Source organism: Petaurus breviceps, unplaced genomic scaffold (genome assembly GCF_028583685.1).
Source record: "Petaurus breviceps papuanus isolate PSGF00001 unplaced genomic scaffold, PetGlider_PUasm1.0 419, whole genome shotgun sequence".
NCBI lineage: Eukaryota > Metazoa > Chordata > Mammalia > Diprotodontia > Petauridae > Petaurus > Petaurus breviceps.
Genome location: NW_027186324.1, coordinates 11,757,177 through 11,784,622, shown reverse-complemented (window position 1 = coordinate 11,784,622; position 27,446 = coordinate 11,757,177). Strand labels below are relative to the sequence as shown.

The following is a 27,446-nucleotide window of genomic DNA, read 5'->3' as shown; positions in this document are numbered from 1 at the left end:
TACTGTCAATCTAAAGAAGGGCTGTCAAGATAAGTTGTTTAAGAAAGTTGTTAACTATTACTAGACATTCTAGTTGTTTCAACCCAAGCTGTCTGGCTCACTGGCCAAATACCTTTTACTATTATTAAACAACCACAGACACTTATTTTAATAAACAATGTACTCTTTTGTGTGCCTTCTGAAAATGACCACCATCAACCTCTCCTTACCATTTCTCGCTCCCAAAATGAAAAAAAGAAAGTTTGTTGCCAGAATGCTCTATTTTTATTAAAGCATAGAAATGTGGAAATTCTAATACTCTTTTCTGTGGGATTGAGAGGGCGGGTGGTTCAGGAGCGACTGGGGACATCAAAACATTTGAGAATTACTGAACTAAATGAAGTCTTCCTTTTAATTCTCAATTCCAAAGTTAAGGTAAATACATACGGCAAGAGAATTTAATAAACATATTGGAAAACTGATGTCTAAAATTAATCACATATTTTTCTACCCAGAGGTAAGTACATATTTTTGTTATTTTCTGTCATCAATCCACAAGTATTTTGAAGTGCCTACTTTGGGCCAGGCATTATGGTTACAAGGAAAAAAAGCAAATAGTTCGTACGCTCAAGGAATTTACATTTTCTCGAAGTGAAAAACATATACACACACGTATGTACAAAATAAATACAAAGCAGAAACAAGGTTATGGGGGGTACAGAGGGTTCAAGAAAGCTCCCTGTATTTGAGCCCAGCTCTGAAGGAAAACAGGAGTACAGGAAAGTCTGTGCAAAAACATGGAGATGGCCACTGGAACGTTACAGTTGAGGAACAGCAGGAAGGTCACTTTGTCCATTATATGAAGGAAGATGGATTGGAGTCAGGTGGTAAAGAGACGCTTGTGTTTGGCACGTTGCTCAATTTCCATTCAATCATCCACTTCTCATCTGCTCCACCATCACCACCACAAGCTGCTTGATGCTTTGGTCACCTTACTCAATGATTAGTGAAGTCCCTGTCTGGAAGCCCCTCGCCGTACTGCTTAAACCCACTTTCAGCTTACTCCCTACTAAAGGCGCCCTCTCCACATGCCTGGTTCACACGCACATGTGCTTCCATCTCATCACAGGCTTTGTCTCTCCCATCAGATGTAAGCTCCTCAGAAAGAGGGAACATTTCAGTGTTGTTTTGTTTTTGTTGGCTTCATATCCTCAGCGGTTAGCACAGTGCTGGCATACAGTAAGCACTTCATAAACGCTCTATCTAGTCCTAGAGGATTTATGAACTTTGTGAAGCAGGAGAGTGATGCAGTCAGGCAACACCATGCAGAAGAAGCCGAGTCTAGAAGGAAACAAGGGGACTAAACAGCAGCAGCTAGGGCACAGCCAATGCAAAGGCAGGTGGAGGTATGTATGTGCAGTCCTGAGAAATGATAAGGAAGGCCAATGAGAACAGACCAAAAGGGAGGAACTGAACAAAGCTGAAAAGGGAAGCTGAGGCCGGCATGGGAGAAGCTTTTAATGTCCAACAAAGGAATTTATCTCTGATCCTAGAGATGACAGGGAGCCCTCGGAATGGACTGCATAGGGGAGTAACATGGTCATACCAGCAGTTTAGTAAAAATCCCTTTTAAAACCCTGTGGAGGACACACTGGAGTAAGGAGGGACTCGAGGCAAGAAGACAAATTACAAGCTACTGCAGTAATTTGTGCAAGAGGTGATGAGGGCCTGAATTAGGATGGCAGCTACTGGAGTGGAGAAAAGAAGACTACAGAAAAAATGTTGTGGGAGTAAAAATGTTAAGATTGGGCAGCTTACTATTAGGTGGGTTAAGGATAACATGAAGGATTTAAACCTGGGTACCTAGAAGGATAATGGTGTCTTTGTAATAGAAAGTAACAGATGTTAGCAAGAGAAAAGGAATAGAAAATTCAGAAAAGAGGTGAATTTGGGGAAAAAGATAATGAGTTTCATTTTGTCTCAATAAGACAGTAAGTCAACAAGCATTTACTAAGTGCTTACTTATGTGCCTAGCCCTATTGCACTGCTGAGGATACAAAAAGAGGCCAAAGATAGTCCCTGCCCTGAAGTAATTCACAATTCAATGGGGAAGACAATAAGGAGGAAAAAATATGCAGACAAGGTATGTAAGATAAAATTAACAGAGGGAAGACATTAGAATTAAGGAGAATTGGGAAAAGCTTCCTGTACAAGATGGAGTTTTACTTGGGATTGAAGGAAGCTGTGGGTGGAGAGATGAGGAGGAAGAATCCCAGGCATGTGGGGACAGACAGATACCTAAGAGATGGAGTGTTCCTGGAATGGCAAAAAGGCTGGTATCACTAGATCAAAATAATATGTGGCAAGGAGTAAGATGCAAGACTGGAAAGGTAGGGAGAAGATAGGCTATGAAGGGCTTCAAGGGCCGAAGAGAGGATTATGTATCTGCTGTTGGAGATAAATGGGAGTCACTGGAGTTTACCGAACATAGTGGTGAAAGCTGTGCTTTAGGAAAATCACTCTGACAGCTGAATGGTAAATGGACTGCAGAAGGAAGAAACTCATGTCAGGCACAAACACCCACAGACTACGGCAAAAGGCCAGGGCCAAGAGGAAAAGGGGCCTAGTTGAGAGAAAACACAAAGGTGATCAAATCAACACGTCTTAGCAACAAACTGGATATGGAGGGTTGAAATACAGTGAGGACTTGAGGATGACATGTGGGTTGCAAGCTTGGGGAACTGGGAGGATGCAGGAACCCTCAAAAGTAATAGAGAAGACGGGAGCAGGGGAGGATTAGGAGGGAAGATAGTAAGTTGAGTTTTGGACATATTAAGTTGAGTATGTCTACTGGACGTTCTAAAATGTGTGAAAGGCAAGGGGAGATGTGAGGGTAGAAGAGGATAGGTAGATTTGAAAATCATCATAATAGAGATGGTCATTTTAATCTATGAGGAGCTGATGAGATTACTAAGTATTATAATGGGAAAAAGAAAAGAGGCGCCAGGAGAAAGCCCTGTGGGACGCCCAGAGTTAGAGGGTATGATGTGGGGGAGAGGCAAGTAAAAGAGACAGAGAAAAAACAGTCTGACAGATCAGAAGGGAACTAGGAGAGAGTGGCATCCTAAAAACCCAGAGAAAAGACAGTATTCAAAGAAGAGAGGATGATCACCAGGGTCAAAAGCAACAGAGATATAAAGAAGAATGAAGACTGAGAAAAGGTCACCGATTGGGTAGTTAGATCACAGGTAACTCTGGAGAGAGCATGAGGAGATCTTAAGTCAGGTTGTAACAAATTGGGGGGGCGGGTGCGGAGTCAAGATGGTGGAGTAGGCTGCGCGACCTCCCCACGGCTCCAGCTTCTACCTTCCCCAATCCATGTAAAAGGGGACTCTGAACAAACTTTGGAGCTGCAGAACCCACAAAATGACACAGAGAAGCTAACCTCCCACTGAGGACAGGCCGGCAGGAATCCAGCGCAGCGCTCTGGGAGCTAAGCCCAGCCCCACGCCCAGGCTTTAGCCCCAGAGTGGGCCTGAACAGCCACTGGCTGGACAGACCCCAGATCAGCAGCAGCTGTAGCAGTTTCCAGATTTATCAACACATAGATGTGAAGGACAAAGTGAGAGGTCAAGGCAGTCTGGACTTTGGGACCCAGTAAGTGGGACTGTGTCGGCTTCCAGGGCGAGAAGCCACTGAGACGCAGGCACAGCCAGCCAGCGCCAGGTGGCAGCTTCAGCTCCTGACCTGCAGAGTGTAGGGAACCAAGCACCAGTCTGAGGGGTAATCACTCTTGCTTTAACCTGCTTGGATCTGGATTGCAGTCTAGGGTGGAGGTCTGGGGTTCGTGACCAGCTTGCCAGAGTGTGTGGAGACCTCAGAGAGGGTACCCATCTAATACCTCCAGCAGTTGAGAAAACCCAGTGTTTGGGACAGAAGCTCCCCTGCCTGGTGGCAGAGTCCTACTGCGGCAAAAAGCCCAGGGGTCAAGTGACTGAGGGGAGACATGACCAGGCAAAGGAAACAAAGCAGACAGAAGATTCCAACATTACACTCCTATTTTGGGGACAAAAAGGAGCAAAGCATGGAACAGGAGGAAGACAATGAAGTCAGAACTCCTGCACCGAAAGCTTCAAAGGAAAAAAACGAGCTGGTTACAGGCCATAGAGGACCTTAAGAAGCAGATAAGAGAAGTGGAGGAAAACTTGGGAAGAGAAATGAGAATGATGCAAGAATATTATGAAATGAGAGTCAACAGCCTGACTGAGGAAAATAACACCTTAAAAAACAGACTGACTCAAATGGCAAAAGAGGCTCAAAAATGCAAGGAGGAGAAGAATGCCTTAAAAAGCCAAATTTGCCAGATGGAAAAAGAATCTCAAAAGCTCACAGAGGAGAATCATTGCTTCAGAATTAGATTGGAGCAAATGGAAGCTAATGACTTTATGAGAAATCAAGATGCTGTTAAACAGATCCAAACAAATGAAAGACTAGAAGGCAATATGAAATATCTCATGGGAAAAACCACTGAACTGGAAAATAGACCCAGGAGAGATCATTTAAAAATTATTAGACTACCTGAAAGCCATGATCAAAGAAAGAACCTAGAAATCATCCTCCAGGAAGTTCTCAAAGAAAACTGCCCTGATATTTTAGAACTAGAGGGCAAAATAGAGGTTGAAAGAATCTACCAATCACCTCCTGAAAAAAGATCTAAAAAAAGAAAACTCCTAGGAATATTACAGCCAGGTTCTGGATTCCCAGATCAAAAAGAGAATGTTACAAGCAGCCAGGAAGAAACAATTTGAATATTGTGGAAACACAATCAGGATAACACAGGATCTGGCACCTTCTACACTGAGGGACTGAAGGGCTTGGAATATGATATTCAGGAGGGCAGAGGAGAAACCAAGAATCACCTACCCAGAAAAACTGAGTATCATCTTTCAGGGGAAAATATGGTCATTCAGTGGAATAGAGGACTTTCAAGCATTCTTAATGAAAAAACCAGAGTTGAATAGAAAATTTGACATTCAGATACAAGAAGCAAGAGAAGCATGAGAAGGTAAACAGGGAAAAGAAATCATAAGCCACTGATCAAAGTCGAACTATTAACATTCCTACATGGAAAAACGATAATTGTAACTGATGAAACTTTTCTCAGTATGAAAATTGTTGAAGGGAATATAAATATGTGTGTGTATAGAAGGGTATATGGGCGTATGAATACATATATATGAATATGTGAATGTGTATATATATATGTTTACAGGTATACATAGATAGAAGGCACAGGACCAATTTAACAGGAAGGGATGATACTTAAAAGGTGAAATTAAGAGGTGAGAGAGGAATATAATGAGAGATTGGGAGAGACAGAATGGGGTCAACTATCATACAAAAGAGGCAAGGGAAAATGGTTACAATGGAGGGTTAGAATAGGAACGCAAAAGGGAATGGGTCAACGTTATTCTCACTGAATTTGGTTCAGGGAGGGAATGAAATGCACACTAAATAGGGTATCTCACCCTACAGGAGAGTAGGGGGGAAGGGGGTGAGAGGGGGAATGATGCAAGGGAGGGCAGGCTGGGGGTAGGAGGGAAGCTGGAAGCACCCACTTATGAAAAGGGATGGGATCAAAGTAGAGAATAGAACAAGTGGGTGGTGGGATAGGAGGGAGGGAAATATATTATATGTTATTGTTTTGCATTAGCTACACACATACAATGTATACTGAACTGCTTATCTTCCCAGTAAGGGTGGGTGACAAGGGAGGAAGGGAATGAATGTGGAATTCAAAGTTTTAAAATCAAATGTTTAAAATTATATATACATATATATTATTATTAATACTATCTTACATGTAACTGGGAAATAAGATATACTTATGTAACTGGGGCATAGAGATCCACTGGAAAAGTCTAAGGGGGTATGGGAGAAGATATGGGAGAGAGCAGATTGGAGGAGGGGATGTGGGACTGCTATTTTGGGGCAGTGGGTTGGGGAAAAACAGGGAGAAAATTTGTAACGCAAAATCTGGTGGAAATGAATGATGTAAATCAGAAGGTAATAAAAAAAAAGAAATTAAGAAATGAGTAAGAGGAGAGAAAATGAAGGCCTCTTTTGTAGAAGGTCTTTTTAAGGAGTTTAGCCACAAAGGGCAGAAGAAATATAAAATGATAGCAGGGTTGGAAGGATCAAGTGAAAGTTTTTTGAGGATGGGGGAGACATTAGGCATGCTTGTAGGCAGCTGGGAAGAGGCCAAAAGACTGGGAGAAATTAAAGACTGATGTTAGAGTGGGGATGTCAGAGAAGGCAATCTGTTGGAGAACACAAGGTGAAATGGAATCACCTGTGAAGGGAGAGGGTTCACCCTGGTACGGGAGGGCAATGTCTGTGTGAGACAGTGAAGAAGTGGCATGAGTGGTATGAGATGAGAAAGAGGAGCCTCACAGTAAATGACCACCTTCAAACCAAACACTTCTTAAAAATCACTGAGTTAGATTACAAAATAACAAATTAATTATTACACCACCGAGTAATTAAAAGCTTTTCCTCTGTCACACTTTAAAAATGGTAGGAGTAGGGGGAGGCTAGGTGGCGCAGTGAATAGAGCACCGGACCTGGAATCAGGAGGACCTGAGTTCAAATCCGGCCTGAGACACTTAACCCAAAAAGAAGCCATGTGACTTTGGGCAAGTCACGTAATCCCAATTGCCCTCCAAAAAGAAAATAAATAAATAAATATATAGAAAGGGGAGGCTAGGTGGTGAAGTGAATAGAGCACTGGCCCTGGAGTCAGGAGGACCTGGGTTTAGATCCGGCCTCAGATACTTAACACACAAAAGAAAAAAAAGTAGCTGTGTGACCTTGGGCAAGTCACTTAACCCCAAGTGCCCTCCAAAAAAGAAAAAAAAAGAAAAAAGTGGTGGGAGTAGGGAGGAAGTAAAGGTAAGGATTCTTGACAGAACTGACTTAAGGATCTGAAGTCAGAAATCCCTGTGCCAGTCTTGCCACAGATTATAACTCTGGGCAAGTAACTTAAGCTTTCTTAAGTTCCCTCTTAAGTAGCTCTCACTTTTCCTATCTCTAACACAAGGTTATTACAACCTCCTTTTGGCAAATTCATAGTACTGAAAAATTAAGAAAAAGAGAGTCTAAGTGAAAATGCTATAAAGGATAAGGGGCACTGTACAAATAGCTTTACTTTTCTGTTTTTAAAGTCGAGGTTAGGTGAACATAGAGGGAGAAAACTTTGGAGAAATCTAAAATTATCTAAGGGCAAACTATCTCAATTGTGGAAAATTCTTGCTTTCAAGTGCATATTGATAACTGTTAACTTATGACACTTCAGTCATGCTGTGTAAAATAGTATCTTTGTTTACTGTAACCAAGAAGCAGCCATTCAGACCAAAACTCTTTATTAATCATCCTCCAACATTAGTAAAAGTATGAATCAGCAATATAGTAAAAATAACCTGTTTTTCTCTAGTTCGATATTCTGTACTGATCTAGGTAATGGTTATTAACTCCTAGCAAGAAAAGAGAAAAGAATTTTTGAAAAAGATGGGATTATGTACAATTTTCTAATTCTCCTTCAGTCGGATGTTCACTATTTGATTTGAATTATTTTAGATTCCACAACCTCACACAAATATAAAAAGCAATGTTTCAAAATCCTGTAAGTGAAGGATTTTTTTGGGTCACAGCAGTAACAAGATCATCTAAAAGAATCCTTCCTAATCCTTTCTTGGTTCTCAAAACTACCCTAAAAAGGAATTATGTGCCAGATATGTTGCAACCGCAGCTTAATCCACAGGTGAAAAAAAAAAGAGAGAACTACAAATGCATACTAGAGAACACTAATCACGAAAGCACTCCCTCAGTATCACTCTCCTGCCAGCCTCCCACTCTGACAAAGGATGACAAGTCAACCTGTAGGCATGTACCTGGGACAGATGCCTTTATACTTACTGGAGAGCCTCTGCCCTTTATGCTGGGGAACCTCACCCCCCTACACCCCCACTAACAACAAGGAACACACTGATTCTAAGTGAAGCAGCACATGCTGCCTTCTTTATAGCGCTCCAGTTTAGCCTTAAAGACCCCAAAGCTTCAAATGCTACCTAGAATACTATCTCCCAACCTCAATACAGAGTTGCAGACACCAATTCTGTCAGAAAAGGAAAGAAGCAGAGCTAAGGAAGGAACTGGGGCAGAGATTCAGCATGTGTATCTTCACTGAGATTCAAGGAAACTGAAACCCAGACAGGGTAGGCCTGTCCCCCAAGGGCTACTGAGGCCAGGAAAGGTGGAAAGAGATGGACACAGCTTTGTGCTTCAGTTCCAGGAGCATGCACACCAGTAAACGAGGAGGAGTCAAAGTGAACAACGGGGAAAAATAAGAGGGAAAGGGTAATAATCAATGAAAGATTTCATGAGAACAACAGAACAGAAGCAGATAAATCAGATGAGTGGATCCTGAAACCAGAAAGGATGAATATTCCTGAATCCCCAAAGAGATAACAACATTCTCTATGAATATCAGAAGACAAAGAAAAGTGATCCAATAGCTACCTGATGAACCAAAACATCCCGTGCAACCAAGACTACATACGACAACAAGAAAAAAATTCCAAAATGAATCAAAAGAGAAAGAATTCATAGATGCCTCCAGAAAAAAAGCCCTATGCTGCAAACTCCAGGACATATAGTGCTTCAATTTGACAATACTAATGATGACAAACAATAGATTCTGCAAATGACCAAAGGCCTTCAAATATAAGAGCAAGGAAATTATAGAAATACGAGGCTTTTCTGCATTCACTAGAAACTGCAGAAGGCAATGGAATTATAGGTTCCAAAAAGCAAAGAAGCTCAAAAAGCAATCAAAAGAAACCTTCTGAAAACCTGAGTCTAATCAATGAGAAAAGATGGATGTTTAATCAAATAGATGGACTTGAGAAAGCGTTCCTGCAGGGGGAGAGAAAAGATGAGCAGAATATTTTATGTGTGAACCCCACAAACTGCAGAAAACAGAGATAAAGAAGTTGGTAAATTGATCAAGGAAAGACTTCAGGGTGGGAACCTGTGGCCTTAAGGCCATATATGGCCCTCTAGGCGCTCCAGTACAGGCCTCTGACAGAATCCAAATTCCACAGAAGAAATGCCCTTAATAAAAGGAATTTTATTTTTTAATAATATGTAATAATAAAACACAATTTTGTTCTGCAAAAATAGGACTCAGTCAAAAAGCCATACCCAAGGACCCAGAAGGTCACATCCTTGGACTAAGCAATGAAATGTTTAGAGGCTTTGTTTAAAAGTGAAAGAAAAAAGGTTTTAAAAAAGAGGGATCATCAACAGATTTTAAAAATCAAAGAAGGTTTGAAAGATGTAAGCAGATGTTTTTGTTTCGCTTTTCTTTTTTTTTTTTTTTAATAGGAGAAGTGAAGGTAGAAGTAGAACAGAAGCATCAGGGCCCAAATCCCACAATCCTCCTAAAGGCAAATCAAAGTATTTTGTTTTTGGAGACAAAACAAAGAGTGGGAAGGTAGAGGATCAGAGGTGAATAATAGAAGGATCATTACTCCTTACAGACTCCAAATAGTTTTAATAAATGTGTTCTCTTTCTAATGAGTATCCAAGACATGCAGTGAATTTATAAAATATCAGAAGCCGAATAGATCAGTGGCCAAAGGACACAAAGAAACGCTTTTCAAAAGAACGGCATACTGAGGGGCCGCCACGTGGCTGCAGTGAGTAAGAGCACCGGCCCCAGAGTCAGGATAACCTGGGGATCGAATCTGGGCTCAGTGACTCAGCACCACAGCCAGAAACAACTGGCCAGGTAATTTTAGCAAGTCACTTAACCCAATTGCTTAAAAAAAAAAAGTGCATACTTAACAGCCATAGGAAAGAATACTCCAAATTTTTAAGAGACATGCAAATCAAAACAACCCAGAGTCCAGCAACCTGGCAAAGATGCCATAAGATGGGACTAGTCCAGGCTGACCACTAACTAGTACATTACTGGTAGAGCTGTGAATTGGTACCAGAAAGCATTCTGGAATTATGTCAAGAATGTGATTAAAATACCAAAGTGCTATAAGAAACCATTACTATGGTGATTTAGAGACACTGGAAACCCCAAAACAGGGAAAAATTATGTAAAATGATAAAAAGTGAAGCAGAACCAGGAAAGCAATATACATGCTGACTAATGTAAAAATGAGAACAGCAGTAACAAAACAAATGAAACTGAATGCCATCAAATTATAATGAACAGGTTTGGCCCCAAAGAGATGTGAAAAACAATGTGCCTCTATTTCTTTATACAGGACATAGACAATGACTGGGGAACACTGCAATATCAGACTTTTTTCATGTTGATTATTTTCACTGAACTTTTTTTCTTCTGCTTTTAAAATTGCAAGGGATGGCTCTCTGGGAAGGATCAGGAGGATTAAGTGAGAAATGCAGTAATACAAAAATAACATCTGAAGCTTTTTTTAGAAAGATCTCTTTTCTGCTTTAATGTCTCTGCTATTCTGGATCCTGACACAAGTTCTCAACATTTATCGTGCATTTCTTTTTGAAGATGCTTCATTCTTGACACATTCTTTCCCTCTTGTTTTCATATTTCCAGAGCCTGGCCGTGTGCATGGCACAAAGTGGCATTTCAGAAATGCTTGCTGAATAACTACGTCACTATTTCTGCAGGCTTACATGCTAAATAAGCTTGGCAATAACTACATTTTTAAAACTACAGATAATCCCATAGGGTTGTCTGGTGTGACTTCCAAAAAAAATTGAGTAGCATTTCCAAAGCCCACATTCTATAAGAGAAAGTTAAGCAACTAAGAATAAATAAAAATGTCATGTCATCATCAAACATTAGCACTAGAAAGGTTGCTCAAGGTCACCTAACCCAATGCATTCAATTTGCAGAAGAAGAAAACAAAGTCTAGAAATGTTAGGTGACTTGTAAAAGGTCAGACAGGGAATGAATGGTATCAGGGAGGAACTAGAGAAGAAATCTCCCACCTCCCAGGTACTGCACCAAACTTCCTTTATTTTACTGCTCCAATAGCATTCTCTCAGCATTTTCTAATGCTGCTTCATTATCATTTAACCACCTACAGTTGCGGGTAAAGCCCTTATTTCAAACAACTCGATTGCTACTTGTTATATCTGTGTGCTCAAGCACCATTACACATAAAACTTGCCAGATGACAATTTGGACTTAAATTATGTAGTATCTGCACAGCCATAAATTAAAAATCGGACCTTTCTGGTTCTGGAGTAGAATGTACGTTCCTCCTGCCCTCCTTCAAAAGAAAGAGATAGTACAACACAAATGGGCACTTATAAAATGCTTTAAAACTTGTAGTAGACTTTGCTATGTCACCTCCTCTGAACTTCACAACACTGTGAAGCAGGCACAACAGGCATTATCTCCAGTTGTACACTGATGAAACCAAAGCTTGGAAAGGTTCACTGACTTATGCGTGGTTACACAGCAGTCAAGGATTGGAGGTGGTAAACCTGGGTTTTCCTTCAAGTCTAACACTCCATCCAATACACTATGCTGCCTCTTTTACAGTAAGAATAATGCTCTCACAGGAATAGTTAATAGTCACAGGAATAAAATGAGATAGTATATGTTAAAGTATTTTGTCAAGTACCAAAGAAATGCAACGCAATACCGTATGAAATAAAAACCGGTATTTCACTTAACTAATATTTATTAATATTGTATGCAAAATATTATAGTTAAAAGGAACAGAGAATCATAGATTCAAATCTGGAAAGGACCTTGGAGGGCAGGGGTCAACTGGCCAAACCCTCTCTCATTTTCTGCTGTTGCTTCTCAGTCATTTTTCGGTTATGTCTGACGCTTCATGGCCCCATCGTTATGTCTGACGCTTCATGGCCCCATCGTTATGTCTGACGCTTCATGGCCCCATCGTTATGTCTGACTCTTCATGATCCATCTGGGTTTTTTCTTGGCAAAGATATGAGTGGTTTACCATTTCCTTCTCCAGCTCATTTTTACAGAAACTAAGGCAAACAGGGTTAAGTGACTTCTTCAGGGTCATAAAGCTAGTGTCGAAGGCTATTGGTAAGTGTGCTAGAGAGTTTTAAAAAAACACACACACAATACTGTTTGAGATTGGTGGTTGTAAGAGTAATGGAATTTAAAGATCCCCCTGCATTGGCTTGGTTTTGTGATTGATTGTGTTAAAACCCAGAGCTTGTGAATCCCACTTGTGGGATGGACTTGTTGACATGAAAAGAGAATGCTGAACTGGGAAGAGCTGGTGATGTAAATTTAGAGAGACACAAGAAAAGAGAGAGGCAGAAGAACTTTTTTTGGAAGCAGCATCCTAGAGGCAGAGAGAGACTGAAAGGATTGCTGAGGGCCAGTTTGAATTGCCCAGGACTTTTGAGAGCTGCCACCCAGAGCTACCAAGGACTGAGAAGACATGGCTATTATGCTGGTACTTTGTCTGTTTTTGATGTTGTTTTGCCAGATTCGTCCCCTGGTGAAGACCAATGCTGTTGCTGCAGAGGTCCTGGAACCTTGCTGTTGGTTCAAAAGCCCTGAAGAAGGATTTTCTTGTTATATGTTTACAGAAATCCTGGAAGAGGGTTTTGCTAATGTCTTCAGGGGTCCTAGGACTGTTTTGCAGACAGAGAATGAATTAATGAGGACACTGGCAATGTATCTTGTGGCCTTGCTAAGCTTTGTCTCCCCAGGAACAGATTGCTGAGAACTTCCCTCGGGTCAAGATGAAGAAAAGACCTCCATTTGTGTATTAAATGCTGTGCTTTTTGTAACCCTGGGGTAGATGGCCTAATCAGCTGTGATCCAAGTGTGGGGAACTTTTGACTTTTTTGTGCTTTGTGATTGACTAAATGAATGTACTGCCTAGGGGTGGAGTATTACTTAGAAGAGGGTCTTTGCGATTGACTAAATGAATTATAATGTCCAGGGGTGGAGTAGTTCTTGGAAATTATTGAATTACCCTTGAAGAATGCTGTATTTTGAATTATGCTATATTTTGATTTTCTCTGTCCTTAATTTGTCACTGAATAAAATGGAGAGCAGCTATGCGGTACTTTGAACCTTGGGGAGTTGCCTTTGCTTGGCATTACAGTGGTAGATTGGCTTTAAAGAGGAGGCAGGAGAAACAACAGAGATAGGGAGGGAGAACATTCAAGGCCATATGGTGCAGGTGCAAGAAAAGCTGGTTAAACAGGGAAATGCAGCATGTGATCAGAGGGAAAGAGAAAGGTTTGGTTTTAATAGAATACAGCATTTGAGGAAGGGAAAAGTATGAAATGATGCTGGAAAAACACAGTATCACCAAACTATGAGTCTTGAATGCCAAGTAAAGAAAGGGGTCTGACTTTGATTTGGCAGGCAGCAATGAAATACTTGACTCCTGAGCTGGTCAGAGGCACAGACAGATTTATACATAATGTACATTATTCTGACAGCAGTCTGAACTAAGATAATTTGGAGGGATTTCAGAGAAACAATTATTTTCCAGTTGCAAAAGCCAAATAAGTCCCTGAACTTAATATTTTTTGGCAAAATGAATGAGGTGCTTATCTGAAGAAAAAAGGGCACAGACTTCAACAATAGTTCCTACTATAGTATAGATTATCAGGTGCTATGTTAGGCACTGGGAATACAAAACAAAGAATAAATTAATCACTAACTACTCCAAAGGAGCTGGTATTTAGATTGTAGAATAAATATAAAGGGGGGCAGCTAGGTGGCACAGTGAATAGTGCACTGGCCCTGGAGTCAGGAGGACCTGAGTTCAAATGTGGCCTCAGACACTTAACACTTACTAGCCTTATGACCTCGGCCAAGACACTTAACTCCAATTGCACTGCATTTCCCCCTCCAAAAAGAAAGAAAAAGAATGAATATAAAGAAAATAAATACAAATACAAGATAGTTAAAATACTACAAACTGTAAAAGATGTGTGTAATAAACAATCCAGACAATAAATGCTACAGGGACACCAGAGGAAGAAGAAATAATCATGCTAGGGTGGCTTCTGAAACTTCCAGGGGTAGAATTTCTCAAACAATGTACTTAACTGATGACCTTGTGCCAATAAAACAATCCATTGTTTAAAAATTATTTAAGCTGTTAATCAGCACACTAAAATTTCTCTTAAGGCTATCTAGTTTTGAAAAACCAATGATCTATTTTAACATATAACTATACTGAAATTATTTTATGGCTAAGTAAACCCCAAAACAAGAAAATGGCAACAGGACCCATCTAGACATTTTCTCCATAAGTAAAATGAGATGAGACTGACTCTAACATGAAAGTCCAAAGTCAGAAAGCAGGATAGAAAAATGAGCAAATGAAAAAAGGATTCAACCTTAAAGATCGATTATGGTGAAAGCGATGCTCAAGATATAAACTCAGAAGAATACAATTCTCCAAAACATCTCAAACAGTTCCCATTCTGCTGCAAAAAACAAAAAAAATCAAGTGAATTTTCTTGGAAAAATGAACAGACAGTTAAGAAAAGAGCTTTAAAAATATTTTTACAAATAAAATGAATGATAGAACAAAAATATTTGGACAAGAAATGAGAGCAACAGAAGAAAAGTTAAAAGTTAAAGTTAAAACATTATATTGAAAGAAATCTTCAACAAAAGTAGCCCAGATCTATTAGATGCAGAGGGCAAAATAGAAATAGAAAGAATTTATTGGTCACAGCCTGAAAGTAACCTTTAAAATGTAAGTTCCCAGGAATATTATAGCCAAATACAGATCTTCCAGGCCAAAGAAAAGCTATTCTAATCAGTCAGAAAGGATGAAAATTCAAGAATTAAGAACCCACAGTTATGAACTAGCAGCCTTCACTAAAAAGGAGCAGAACTTAGACTATGACATTTAAGAAGGCAAAGGAAGAGGATTAAGGCTTACAACCAAGAATAACTTTTTTGGCAAAAATGAGTATAATCCCCAAGCTTCCCTTTATGAAGGGCTCAGCATTTCCAGGCAATTCTTCTCTACTCTACTTGGTTTCAACTCCACAAATATGCCTCCTCAAGAATAAGGTCATGACCTCAGATCTCATAATCATGGAGATTTCTTCAGCTTTGCTAACCAATTACTCATTTGCAATGTCACGCCTCCTTAAAAACGGAAGGAAAAGCAACATTCTCCTCCCTGAACAGAGGCCTGGAGAGTAGAATAAAAGACTCCTCCCAACCTTCTTTAGGAGGCTGTTTCCCACCAGCAGCTTTGCCCAGATTTTTTCTGCCACCCTTTTGGCTTCCTTTGGTATACTGCTGCGCTACCCCGCCCCCATGCCCCTTTCAGACTGTAAGAACTTCAGAGGGCAGTTGTATGGTTACATTTTCTTTTCTTCTTTGTACTCCCAGAATTTAGCGCAATATCTGGCACACATCAGGCCCTTAGTGCTTTATAAAACCCCTAGGATATTCATTGATTAATGAATAATCCTACAGGGGAAAATGGACCTTTAATGAAACAGATTTTCAAACATTGCTCATAAAACAACACACAAGGAGAAGCTAGGTGGCACAGTGAATACAGCACCAGCTCTGGAGTCAGGAGGACCTGAGTTCAAATCCAGCCTCAGAAACTTGAGACTTACTAGCTGTGTGACCTTGGGCAAGTCACTTAATACCAACTGCCTTGCCTGAATGAATATGGGCCTTAAAGAGAAACAAAATCTTGTTTTTCCTACCATAGATAATAAAACATAATACAGATTGCACTTGTTTTAGATTCACCAGTGACAACACATTTTATTCTAAAATATAGATGAAACCAGAAAAAAATATTCATGAATACAAACTTTTCTGTAGCAAAAATGAATACACAAAGAACAAAGCAAACATGCCTCAGTCTTTCATGATCAGTCTCTACCTAAAGCACACATTCTAGGGCTTTGTTCTTTATCTTAACCTTACAAGCCATTCTGGGACCAATTCTGAGGGGGAAAATTAAGATACCTCAAAAAGGAATGCAAACGAATTCAAATTCAAAAATTAAAAAAGTAACGCAAACAATTTCCAAAGAATCTAATAATAAAAATCAATCCTATGTCAATACCCTACTGCTTTTTCTGGTGGGGACAGAGGGAAGATGGTGAAGGTGGTTAAGGATCTATGATTTCATCTACGTGTGGAACTCCCTGTATGGAAAGCTTTTTCACCAATGGAGATGATCAAGGTGCTTACAAATTAATGTGTGGCATGCCCAAAGCCTGAATCTGAACCTCAGTATTCCTGGTTTCAAGGCCAGCTATCTACACATAATGTCATATAGCTTGTCTATGTAGATATCTCACTGATGTTTAAAAAATAAACATGTAAAAAGGAAAAGATGATACAGTGGATAGAACACTTGGCCTAGAATCAAGAAGGCATGAATTCTAATTCAGCCACAGAGCTTCCTAGCTGCATGACCTTGGGCAGGTTGCTCAACCTGTCTCAGTTCCCTCATCTGTAAAAATGGAGATGATAATGAGAGCAGCTACTTCTTAGGGTTGGAAGGATCAAATGAGATTTTTGTACAGCACTTCGTATAGCGCCTGGCACATAGTAGGTGCTTTGTAAACGCATCATCATCATCATCATCATTTTAAAACTTTAATTTCATTCCTCCCCTTTACCTTTAAGCTTTGTTCACAGATGAACTCTTCATATTTTTCCCGTTAAGATATTTGCTTCACCTTTAACGGCAACAACCACCTGTCTGGAGACCTAGATTTACAACCCTGCATTTGTCTTGATATTCACATAAAAGTGGAGACTCTTTTATAGCCAAAACCCAAGACTAAACCTTTATGAAATCCCTGGATTGCTGCAATTACTCCGGTGTCTTTGTCCATTCTTCACACTGCTGCTACAATCATCTTCCACAGAAATGAAAAAAAGTTAAATTCAAAAGACAGGGCTGAAATAGTCTTGAAGAAGAAGCAGCAACAGGAAATGTTGCTGTTTTTCTCCCTTGCTGGTCTCCATGATTTTTGCTTAATTATTCTAGACAACAAAAGCATGTATCTTTTTCCATGTAGCCATATTTCCACATACAAAAACTCAGTGAAGAACTCCTTAAAAAGTAGAATTGGCCACAAGGAAAAAGAAGTACAAAAGCTCACTAAAGAAAATAATCCTTAAACATCAGAATGGGGCAAGTGGAAGCTAATGACTCCATGAGACATCAAGAATCCATCAAACAAGATCAAAAGAATTGAAAAAATAAAAGAAAATTTCAAATATCTCACTGGAAAAACAACTGACCTAGAAAAGAGACTAAGGAGAGATCATTTAAGAATTACTGGACAGCCTAAAAGCCATGATCAAAAATTATTTTTAAAGAGCCAAGATATCAACTTTCAAGAAATTATCAAGGAAAACTGCCCCCATAGACTAGATCAAGTGTGGGGAACAAAAGGTGATTTGTTCTGTGAAGTCTGGATTCAGTCAAAGGATCATACTGGAGGATGTAGGAGGCATATGACTTGGAGGCCACAGGTTCCCCATCCCTGGTCTAGAGCCAGAAAAATGAAAAAATTTCTCTTGAAAATTTAAAATTTTTCTCTTCAAATGAAAAACTAAAAAACAGACCTTGAAAAAAGGCTCCAATCATCTCCTAAAAAGAGATCCCAAAATGAAAACTCCCAGGAATAGTACAGTTCAAATTCCAGAGCTCCCTGGTCAAGAAGAAAATACTTCAAACATCCAGAAAGAAACAATTAAAATGCTGTGGAGCCACAGACAGGATAACACAAGATTTAACAGCTTCTACGTAAAAGGACTGCAGGACTTGGAATATGACATTCCAGTGGGCAAAGAAGCTAGTATTAAAACCAAGAATCACCTACCCAGCAAAACTGAGTATAATTCTTGGGGGGGGGGAAGGTACATTCAATGGAAGAAGACCTTCAAGCCTTCCTAATGAAAAGACCAGAGATAAATGGAAAATCTGATGTTCAAATATAAGACGCAAGAGAAGCATACAAAAAAGCAGAACTCAGAAGCAAGAGATAGAGAAATTCTCTTTTAAATAACTGTAGACATTATAAAAATTATTTGGGAGTCTACCTGCCAAGACAAACCCAGGAACTATATGAACACAATTACAAAACACTTTTCACATAATATAAATTCAAATCTAAATCACTGGAAAAATAACAGCTGCTTATAGGCAGACCAAGCTAATATAATAAAAATGACAATTCTACCTAAACTAATTTACTTATTCAGTGCCATACCAAACAAACTACTGAAAAAATTATTTTATAGAACTAAGAAAAATATTAAAAAAAATTCATCTGGAAGAACAAAAGGTCCAGAATATCAAGAGAATTAATTAAAAGAAATACAAGAGAAGGTGGCCTAGCCATAGCAGATCTTAAATTGTATTATAAAAAGCAATCATCAAAACTACTTGGTGTAATGCCAAGCAAAGGCAACTTCCCAAGGTTCGAAATACCAGCATAGCTGCTCTCCATTTTATTATTCAGTGATAAATTAAGAACAGAGAAAATCAAAATATAGCATAATTCAAAAAACAGCATTCACCAAGGGTAATTCAATAATTCCCAAGTACTTCCCCACCCCTGGACATTACATTCATTTAATCAATCACAAAGTCCCTCTTCTAAATACTACTCCACCCCTGGACATTACATTCATTTAGTCAATCACAAATGGATTCCCTCTTCTCAAATGGAGATTAGTTTCCAATCATAAGTAAAGTACATTCATTTGGTCAGTCACAGAGCACAAAAAAGTAAAAAGTTCCCCACCTTTGGATCACATCTGAATAGGCCATCTCCTCCAGAGTTACAACAAGCTTAAGCACAGCATTTAATACCCAAAGAGAGGTCTTTTCTTCACCTTGACAGGAGGCAAGTTCTCAGCAATCTAAGACAAAGCTTAGCAAGGCCACAAGATACATTGCCAGTGTCCTCATTCATTCATTCTCTGTCTGCAGAACAGTCCCAGGACCTCTGAAAACATTAGCAAAACCCTCTTCCAGGATTTCTGTAAACATACAACAAGAAAATCCTTCTTCAGGGCTTCTGAACCAACAGTAAGGTTCCAGAACCTCTGCAACAATAGCACTGTCCTTCACCAGTGGAGGAATCTGGCAAAACAACATCAAAACAGACAGACAAAGTACCAGCAAAACAGCCATGTCTCCTCAGTCCTTGGCAGCTCAGGGGGCAGCTCTCAAAAGTCCTGGGCAGTTCGAACTGGCCCTCAGCAATCCTCTCCCTCTCTGCCTCCACGATGCTGCTTCCAAAAAATTCTTCTGCCTCTTTCTGCTGGTGCCTCTCTAAATTCACCTCACCAGCTCCTCCCAGTTCAGCCCTCTCTTTTCACATCAACAAGTCCATCCCACAAATGGGATTCACAAGCTCTGGGCTTTAACACTCAACCAAACCAATACAGGGGATCTTCAAATTCCATTACTATTACACTTGGTAAGAAATGGAGAGATGGATCAGTTGGAATAGGTCAGATACACAAAGACACAGTAGTCAAAGATTATCGTAATCTACTGTTTAATAAATGCAAAGACTACAGTTTCTGGAATAAGAACTCACTATCTGAAAAAAAATTACTGGGAAAACCAGAAAAGAGTATGGTAGAAAGTAGGCATAAACCAACTTCTTATACTGTATTGCAAGATAAGGTCAAAATGGGTATGTGTTTTAGTGAAACAGGAAAGCAAGGAATAGTTCACCTGTCAGATCTATGGAGGAGGGAAGAACTTATGACCAAACAAGAGACAGAGAACATTATGAAATGCAAAATGGATAATTAATTACATTAAATAAAAAGGCTGTACACATGCAAACCAATGAAACCAAGATTGGAAGGAAAGCAGAAAGTTAGGAAACAATTTTTTACAGTCAGCATCTCTGATAAAAACCTCATTTCTAAAATATAGAGAGAACTGAGTCAAATTTATAAGAATGCAAGTCATTCTGCAACTGATAAATGCTCAAAGGATATTGTAAAGCCAAGCACAAGCAGCTCTCCTGAGGACTGCTGCTGTGAACATCTTTAAGGTTCAGATTTCATAGTATAGTGAACTCTCTATTCAACAGTAAACTAAAGCAAAACATTCACAGAAACCAAAATACAAAATTCACAATAATAATATAACAACTTATTACTAAAGTGGCCACATGGTCTTAAACAAAAGATATCATTCAGTAACTCACAATCTGAATCAATCAATATAAAATATGCATCTAAAGTCTTCTTTCATCTTCACTGGAGACTGGTTTCCAATCATCCTTAAGGGGTACAAAGTACAAAGGTCTCCTGTCTAGGTCACACCATCTGAACCTCTCAGCCAGCACTAAGTACCCAAGTGAAGATCCTTTCATCCTGACCCAGGGCTGACTCCCAAACTCCATGGTTCCTCCTCCACACTCCCAGCTCTTTCCTGAACTCACCCAGCTGTCACCTGGATCCACAGGTGGGCAGCTTCCAGCTCCCAGTCCAGCTCCACCCTTCAAGCTTAGCAGAGTTACAACAATACTCACACACATTGCTGGCACTATCATTAATTCACTTCCTGCCTGTAAAATCAACACAGACCAACAGACAGGGTCTCTGTCTGAGAAATTTACACCAATCATCAGTAAAGTCCTGGAAACTCTGAAAACAGCAGCAAAACCCTCCTTCAGTCCTTCTGTAAACAGACAGCAGGAAAGTCCTCTTTCAGGACTTCTGAACCAGCAGTAAGGTCCCAGGGCTTCTGTAACAGCAGCAATGTCCTCTTGTCAGCAGACAGGCCTGACAAAGTAACCTCCACACAGACAGAACAGACAGACAGAGGGCCAGCACCACAGCCATCCTTCCTCCCAGTTCTGCTCAGTCCCAGCCCGTGCTCCAGCTTTTATGTCACCAGCTCCTTCATGTTCCACCCTTCCTTGTATGTCCTTCCTGTTCCAATTTTTGGCAAGTTCCATCCACTGTGGGCTTCACAGGTTCTGTTGCTATAAGAAATAATGAACAGGGGCAGCTAGATGGCACAGTGAATAGAACACTGGCCCTGGAGTCAGGAGGACCTGAGTTCAAATGCAGCCTCAGACACTTAACACTTACTAGCTGTGTGACCTTGGGCAATTCACTTAACCCCAATTGCCTTGCTCTTCCCCCTCCAAAAAGCCCCCCCCCAATAAAAGAAAGAAAGAAAGAATGAACAGGTGGATTTAAGAAAAACCTGGAAAGACTTGCATGAACTGATGTTGCGTGAAGTTAGCAGAACCAGGAGAACATTGTATGGTACAATGACCAACTTTGAGAGATTCAGCTTTTCTCAGCAATAAAATGATCTAAGATAATTCCAAAAGGCTCATGATGGAAAATGTTATCCACATGCGGAGAACGGACTATGGAGTCTGAATGCAGATCAAAGCACACAATTTTCATACTATTTTTTTCTTTTTTTTCTCTTTTTCTCTTTTGTTCTGATTCTTCTTTCACAACATGACAAATGTGGAAATATGTTTATTATGATCATACAAGTATAGCCTATATCAGATTACTTGCTCTTTTGGGGAGGAGAGAAGGAAAGGAGGGAGAAAAAAATCTCCCTCAAAATCTTATAAAAATGAATGTTGAAAATTATCTTTACATGTAATTGGAAAAAGTAAAATACTGTAAGTGGGGAAAAATGAAAAGAAAACTCTGCTTTAAGGGGACAAAAATATTTCTAGTACTATTCATAATCACAAGGTTGCTGGGGAAAGTGTTTTGTAAACCTGAAACCATTATATTACCATCAGGTAATAATTCTTTAATTTATTTAATTATTCTTCTCATGTCACAGGTCTACTAAAAAACCTTCAAGGTCTCTTAACTGTTAATTCATATTTCTCAGTCTAGTATTCTGGTCCCAAAAGGCAGGATTTAGTTGAAGTTACCAAAAGTTCCTCTATGATATCTTTAACAAGTGCTCAGTCACTCAACTCGAAGACTTCTACAAAGAGGAGCTTACCAGCCTATTCTACTTTTGAGAATCCCTAAAATTAAACTTTTCTTCAAATCAAGCCCAAATCAATGTAGAAATATGTGTTGTATGACTTCATGTGTATAATGGGTATCATAGATCTTGCTTTCCCAATGAGTGGGGAAGATGGAAACAGGGTTAGAATTTGGACCTTAAAATTAAAATTTCAAAATAAATTTAAAATTAAAATTAAATAAATAAAGCCTAAGTCCACCCCCTTGAGTCAAGCAGAGCATGCCTAGTACTTCTTCCACATGAACACAGCTATGGTGAAGACCCCTCCAAGTCTTCTCTTTTCTACCTCCTTCAATAAATCCTCACAGAGCACACTTCAGTCCTTCAGCATCATAGTCATGCTCATCTGGAGGCACTCTAATTTGTCTAAGTCTTTCCTAAAATGTGATGCTCAAAATTACTCTTACTATAGCGTCAGACGGCATTAGTGTTTTTGGCTGTCAGGTTCCGCAATTATAGCACAATTGCAGTGAACTCACCACAGAATCCATCATATTTTCTAGTTTTCTCTTACACTCCTTTGATATGAGCCCTCCATTCTAGTGAAACTGATTCACTCAATGTACCATAATTATCCCTTGTACTTTCACATCTTTTTGGCCTGACTGTAGACCAAGTCAAGTCAAGTCAATAGCCAAGTCAATAAGTATTTATTAAATGTCTACTACATGTACAGGCACTGTACAAAGTATGTGGGATAGGTAGAAGGCAAAAAGCTGTCCCCTGCTCTCAAGAAGCTCATGGTGTAATGGGAGAGCAACATGCCAACAATTCCATACAAATAAGATACAGACAGAGTAAACTGGAGATAACCTGGGGGAAGAGAGGGAGGAGCTCTAGAATTAAAGGAAACTGGGCAAGGCTTTTTGCAAAAGGTAGGATTTTAGCTGAGATCTGAAGAAAGGCAAAAGGTAGATGTGAGTAAGAAGAGATTTCTAGGCACAGAGAACAGCCAGAGAAAATGCCTGGAACGGGGAGATAATCTTGTTCAAGGAAGAATCAGTGTCACTAGATCATAAAAGTACGTGACGTGAATAAGGTATAAGATACCTGGAATGATAGAAGGGGAACAAATGATGAAGGACTAGTCAGACCGAAGATTCTGATCTTGGAGGTAACAGAGAACCACTTGAATTTAATGAACAGCAAGGGTTACACGGTCAGACTTGAACTTAATTTTGACAGCTGACTGGGGTATGGACTGGAGTGAGGAGAGTCTTGAGACAGGGAGACTAACCAGAAAGCTATGAGGTAATGAATATCTGTTCATATGCTTATACCTGCTTGAATTATCATCCTGTCTCACTTCATCCATTTAATATCTAACTATCCTTCAAGACCTCTCAAAAATCCTATTTCTCCCATAACATCACCAACGATCTCAATTTGAGTCAATAAATGGTACAACTGGGATTTGAACACAGGTCCTTTCTGAACTGAAATCTAGCATTCTTCCCAGCATACTATATGGCCTTTTAAACTTAGGATGTTTTTTAAATCAAGTAACATCTATATTAACAAACACAGGAATTTTTTAGAAGATTTCAACCATTCAATCACCAAATACTTACTGAGAATTTGCTAAATGCAAAAAGATATGCTAGGCAGAAAAGAAATATGACACAGTTTTCTTTGTCCACAAACAGATCACAGTCTAACTGGAGAATTAAGTCAGAGACATTTGAAAAAAGAGAAAGCAATATAAGGCAATATGAATGTAGGGTTTAGGATTGGGTTATATGTGTGTGTATGTATGAATGTGTATGAGTGTATATATTTAGATATCATCAAAATTAATGATTCATGCTATCAAAATTCATAGTTGAGAGAATTGCAGGTCCAGCATGATGTGATGTGGTGCTATGAGGGCCTTTCCTGGGGGTTGTCACTCCCTCTCATTCACTCTCATCCCTTGTGTGCCTATGGTTACAATTTCTCAATCACTCTTTCATCTTCTCAAGCTGGATATGAATTTCTCCCCAGCAACTCCCAGAGCTCCTCCTCATGGAGTACTTTTGCTTTCTAAATAGCCACCAAAAAAACAATGGAAGAAGTAGCCAGAATGATAAAGGAGATGACTTCAGAAGACGTGCCCCTCTGGCTGGAAGGTGTCCAATTTGCTGCTGGGAAAAAGCAAGGCACAATTACAAGCAGTTTCACTACTAATGACATGGCCTGGCCAAAGTTGGAAGAAAGATCAGCTGTGGATGCACTTGGAGATGAAAGAAATGTCTGATGCCGTAAAAAACTAATATTGCATAGGAACCTAGAATGTAAGATCTATGAACCAAGCAAGGTAAATTGGATGTGGTCAAACAGGAGATGGAAAGATTAAACATTAACATCTTGGGTATCAGTGAATTTAAATGGATAGGAATGGGTAAGTTTAATTCAAATGATCGCTACATATGCTATTGTGGGCAAGAATCCTTAGAAGAAATCGAACAGCCCTTACAGTGAATAAAAGGGAAAGAAAAGCAGTGCTGGGGTATAATCTCAAAAATGATCACATAATATCTGATCTAATCCAAGGCAAACCATTCAACATCAGAGTAATACAAGTCTACGCTCCAACCACTTATGTCAAATAAGCCAGAGTAGATCGGTTTTATGAAGACCTACAACATCCTCTGGAAATAACACCAAAAAAAGATGTCACATTCATCACAGGGGACTGAAATGCTAAAATACGAAATCAAAAGATACTTGGAACAACAGGTAAGTTTGACAGTGGAGTACAAAGTGAAGCAGGGCAGAAACTAATAGAATTTTGTCAAGATAATTTCCTGCTAATAACAAACACTTTTTTCCAACAATCCAAAAGGTGACTCTACACATGGACATCACCAGATGGCCAATACTGAAATCAAATTAATTATATACTTTGTAGCCAAAGGTGGAAAAGCTTTAAATCGTTAGTTAAACCAAGACCTGCAACTGAATGTGGCTCAGATCATGAGCTTAATGGAAAATTCAGACTTAAATTGAAGAAAGTAGGGAAAATTATCAGATTGTAATAGGTATCCCTTATGAATATGAAGCAGAAGTGATTAACAGATTTAAGGGATTAGATCTGGGAGGTAGAGTAGCTGAAGAACTAAGTTCACAATACTGTACAGGAAGCAGCCAAAAAAATAAAAAAAAAAAACTCCAAAGAAAAAGAAAAGCAAGAACAGCCAAGGAAAGGGGAAGGAAAAAGGGAAAGGTATAGCCAAATGAATGCAGAATTCCAGAGAACAGCAAGGAGAGAAGTTTTCTTGAATGAGCACTGCAAAGAAACAGAAGAAAACAACAGAATGGAAAAGAAATAGAAATAAAGAGATTTTCCTTCAAGAAAGTCTGAGTTAGGGGCAGCTAGGTGGCACAGTGAATAGAGCACCAGCCCTGGAGTCAGAAGGACCTGAGTTCAAATCCAGCCTCAGACACTTGGCATACTTACTAGCTGTGTGACTTTGGGCAAATCACTTAACCCCAACTGCCCTCCAAAAAGCAAAAAAAAAGGAAGAAAAAAGAAAGTCTGAGTTAGGCAGGATAAAAGTAGGTATCTAACAGAAGCAGAAGACATAAAGAAGAAGTGGCAAGAATACACAAAAGCTAAAAAATAACCACTAAGGTGTGGTTACTGATCTAGACCCTGACATCCTGGAGAATGAAGTCAAGTGGGCCTCAGAAAGCACTGCTTAAAAATAAAGGGAGTGGAGGTGGTAGAACTCCAGGTGAGCTATTTAAGCACTAAAAGATGATACTGTTAAAGTGGTCCACTCAATATACCAGCAAATTTGCAAGACACAACACCGTGCATGGGATTGGAAAAGACCAGTTTATGTCCCAATCCTAAAGAAAGGCAATGCCAAGGAGTGCTCAAGTTACTGAACAACTATGCTCATTTTACATGCCAGCGAAGTTACGCTTAAGTTTCTGTAAGCTAGGCTTCAACAATATGGGAACTGAGGTTTAACAAAAGAGCAAGCTGGTTTCCAAAGAGGCAGAGAACTAGAAACCAAATTGCCAACGTTCCAAGAGAGCCAGGGAGTTGCAGAAAACGACTTCTGTTTCAGTGACTACACTAAACTGTGGAACACAACAAAATGTGGCAAATCTTCAGAGCTGGGAGCACCAGATCATCTTAACTGTCTCCTGAGGACTCTGTGTACAGACCAAGAAGCCAGAGTTAGAAAAGAACACGGAACGACTGAGAAAACAACAAAGCTGAGGCTCCACCTTTCACATCAGTCCAAGCCAGTCAGTCTCCATAAGAGAAGGCTCCTCTACCTAGGTGGTTCAGTGCATGGAGCACCAGCCTTGGAGTCAGGAGGACCCTAGAAGTGTCGGACACTCGTCACACTTACTAGCCATATGACTTTGGGCAAGTCCCTTAACCCCAACTGCCCTCCAAAAACAAAACAAAAGACCTGGGTCTAAGGTCCTCTCTCTTGTTGCCCTGGAAGTTATAAAACTATGATTTAGTCATTCTATATCTGTAGCTTGAGCCGCTAGACATAAAATTTCTATCTGCCACAATTGTAAAATACATGTTTTTCGCTGCCTTTCATTTGAGTAATAAAACACAGATCAGCAATGCAAAAGTTAACAATGACAAAAGTTTAAAAAAAAAACAACAACGAGAATCTTATTCTTAATCACAAACATACCTCCCAAGGAAAGAAAAGGGGGTTAGGATGAGTAAGGATTCACCAGCTTTGGATCACGTCTTCTGGATAAATTGAGAAAACACAGGATCTGCACAGACATGCCTTTAAATCCACGAGCCCAACACCTGTGACCTCGGTCCTGCAGCTCAGCTCCTGCCTCCATAGCAACTGCTGTCAGAGGCTTCTTGCTCCACCAGTCTCCCACCCCAGCACTTACTGTGGCTGCTCCAAGGCAACTCTCCTCTACATGGCTTTTCCTTTGGTTTCTCTCATGCTACCTTGGTTCTTATACAATTTCTGCTATCTACCATCCTTTAGAGTTAAGGATGAAATACTATAGTGATTTTTGTTCTGATTAGTAAGTGTCCATCCCCAGCACCTTCATTTTCACAGTAATCCCAAGGCAGGACTACACATGAGTTTGTAGTGGTCAAGGGAAAAAAGGCAAATTTGAAAACAACCTTGAAGCTGAATTTTTGAAGAATGAGTATAATCTAGATTAGAGCACAGGCAGAGAGGTGAGAAAGCTAGAAAGGCATCTTTAGAATAAACAAGTCTTATCTGCAGCAAAAATTTCCATAAGGGAGTAATAGGAAAAAGGCCTAAAAAGGTAAGTAAGGGCCAAATTGTAGAAAGCTTTGAATGTCAGCTGTATAGTATGGATTGCATTGTTTAGGTAATCGGAGGTAAGTGAAAGTCCATAAGCAAGGGACTGAGATGATATAAAGTCAGTTTTAGGAAA

At 39.7% G+C, this 27,446-nt stretch overlaps 1 protein-coding gene and 1 pseudogene across 1 annotated transcript in view; both read right to left on the bottom strand.

Annotated features, from left to right (window-relative positions):
• Positions 1 to 27,446, bottom strand: part of CDKL5 (cyclin dependent kinase like 5) — a 237,455-nt gene that overhangs the window by 125,140 nt on the left and 84,869 nt on the right. The gene's annotated exons all lie outside the window — the stretch shown is intronic.
• Positions 1 to 27,446, bottom strand: part of LOC138171254 (keratin, type I cytoskeletal 18 pseudogene) — a 73,268-nt pseudogene that overhangs the window by 6,338 nt on the left and 39,484 nt on the right.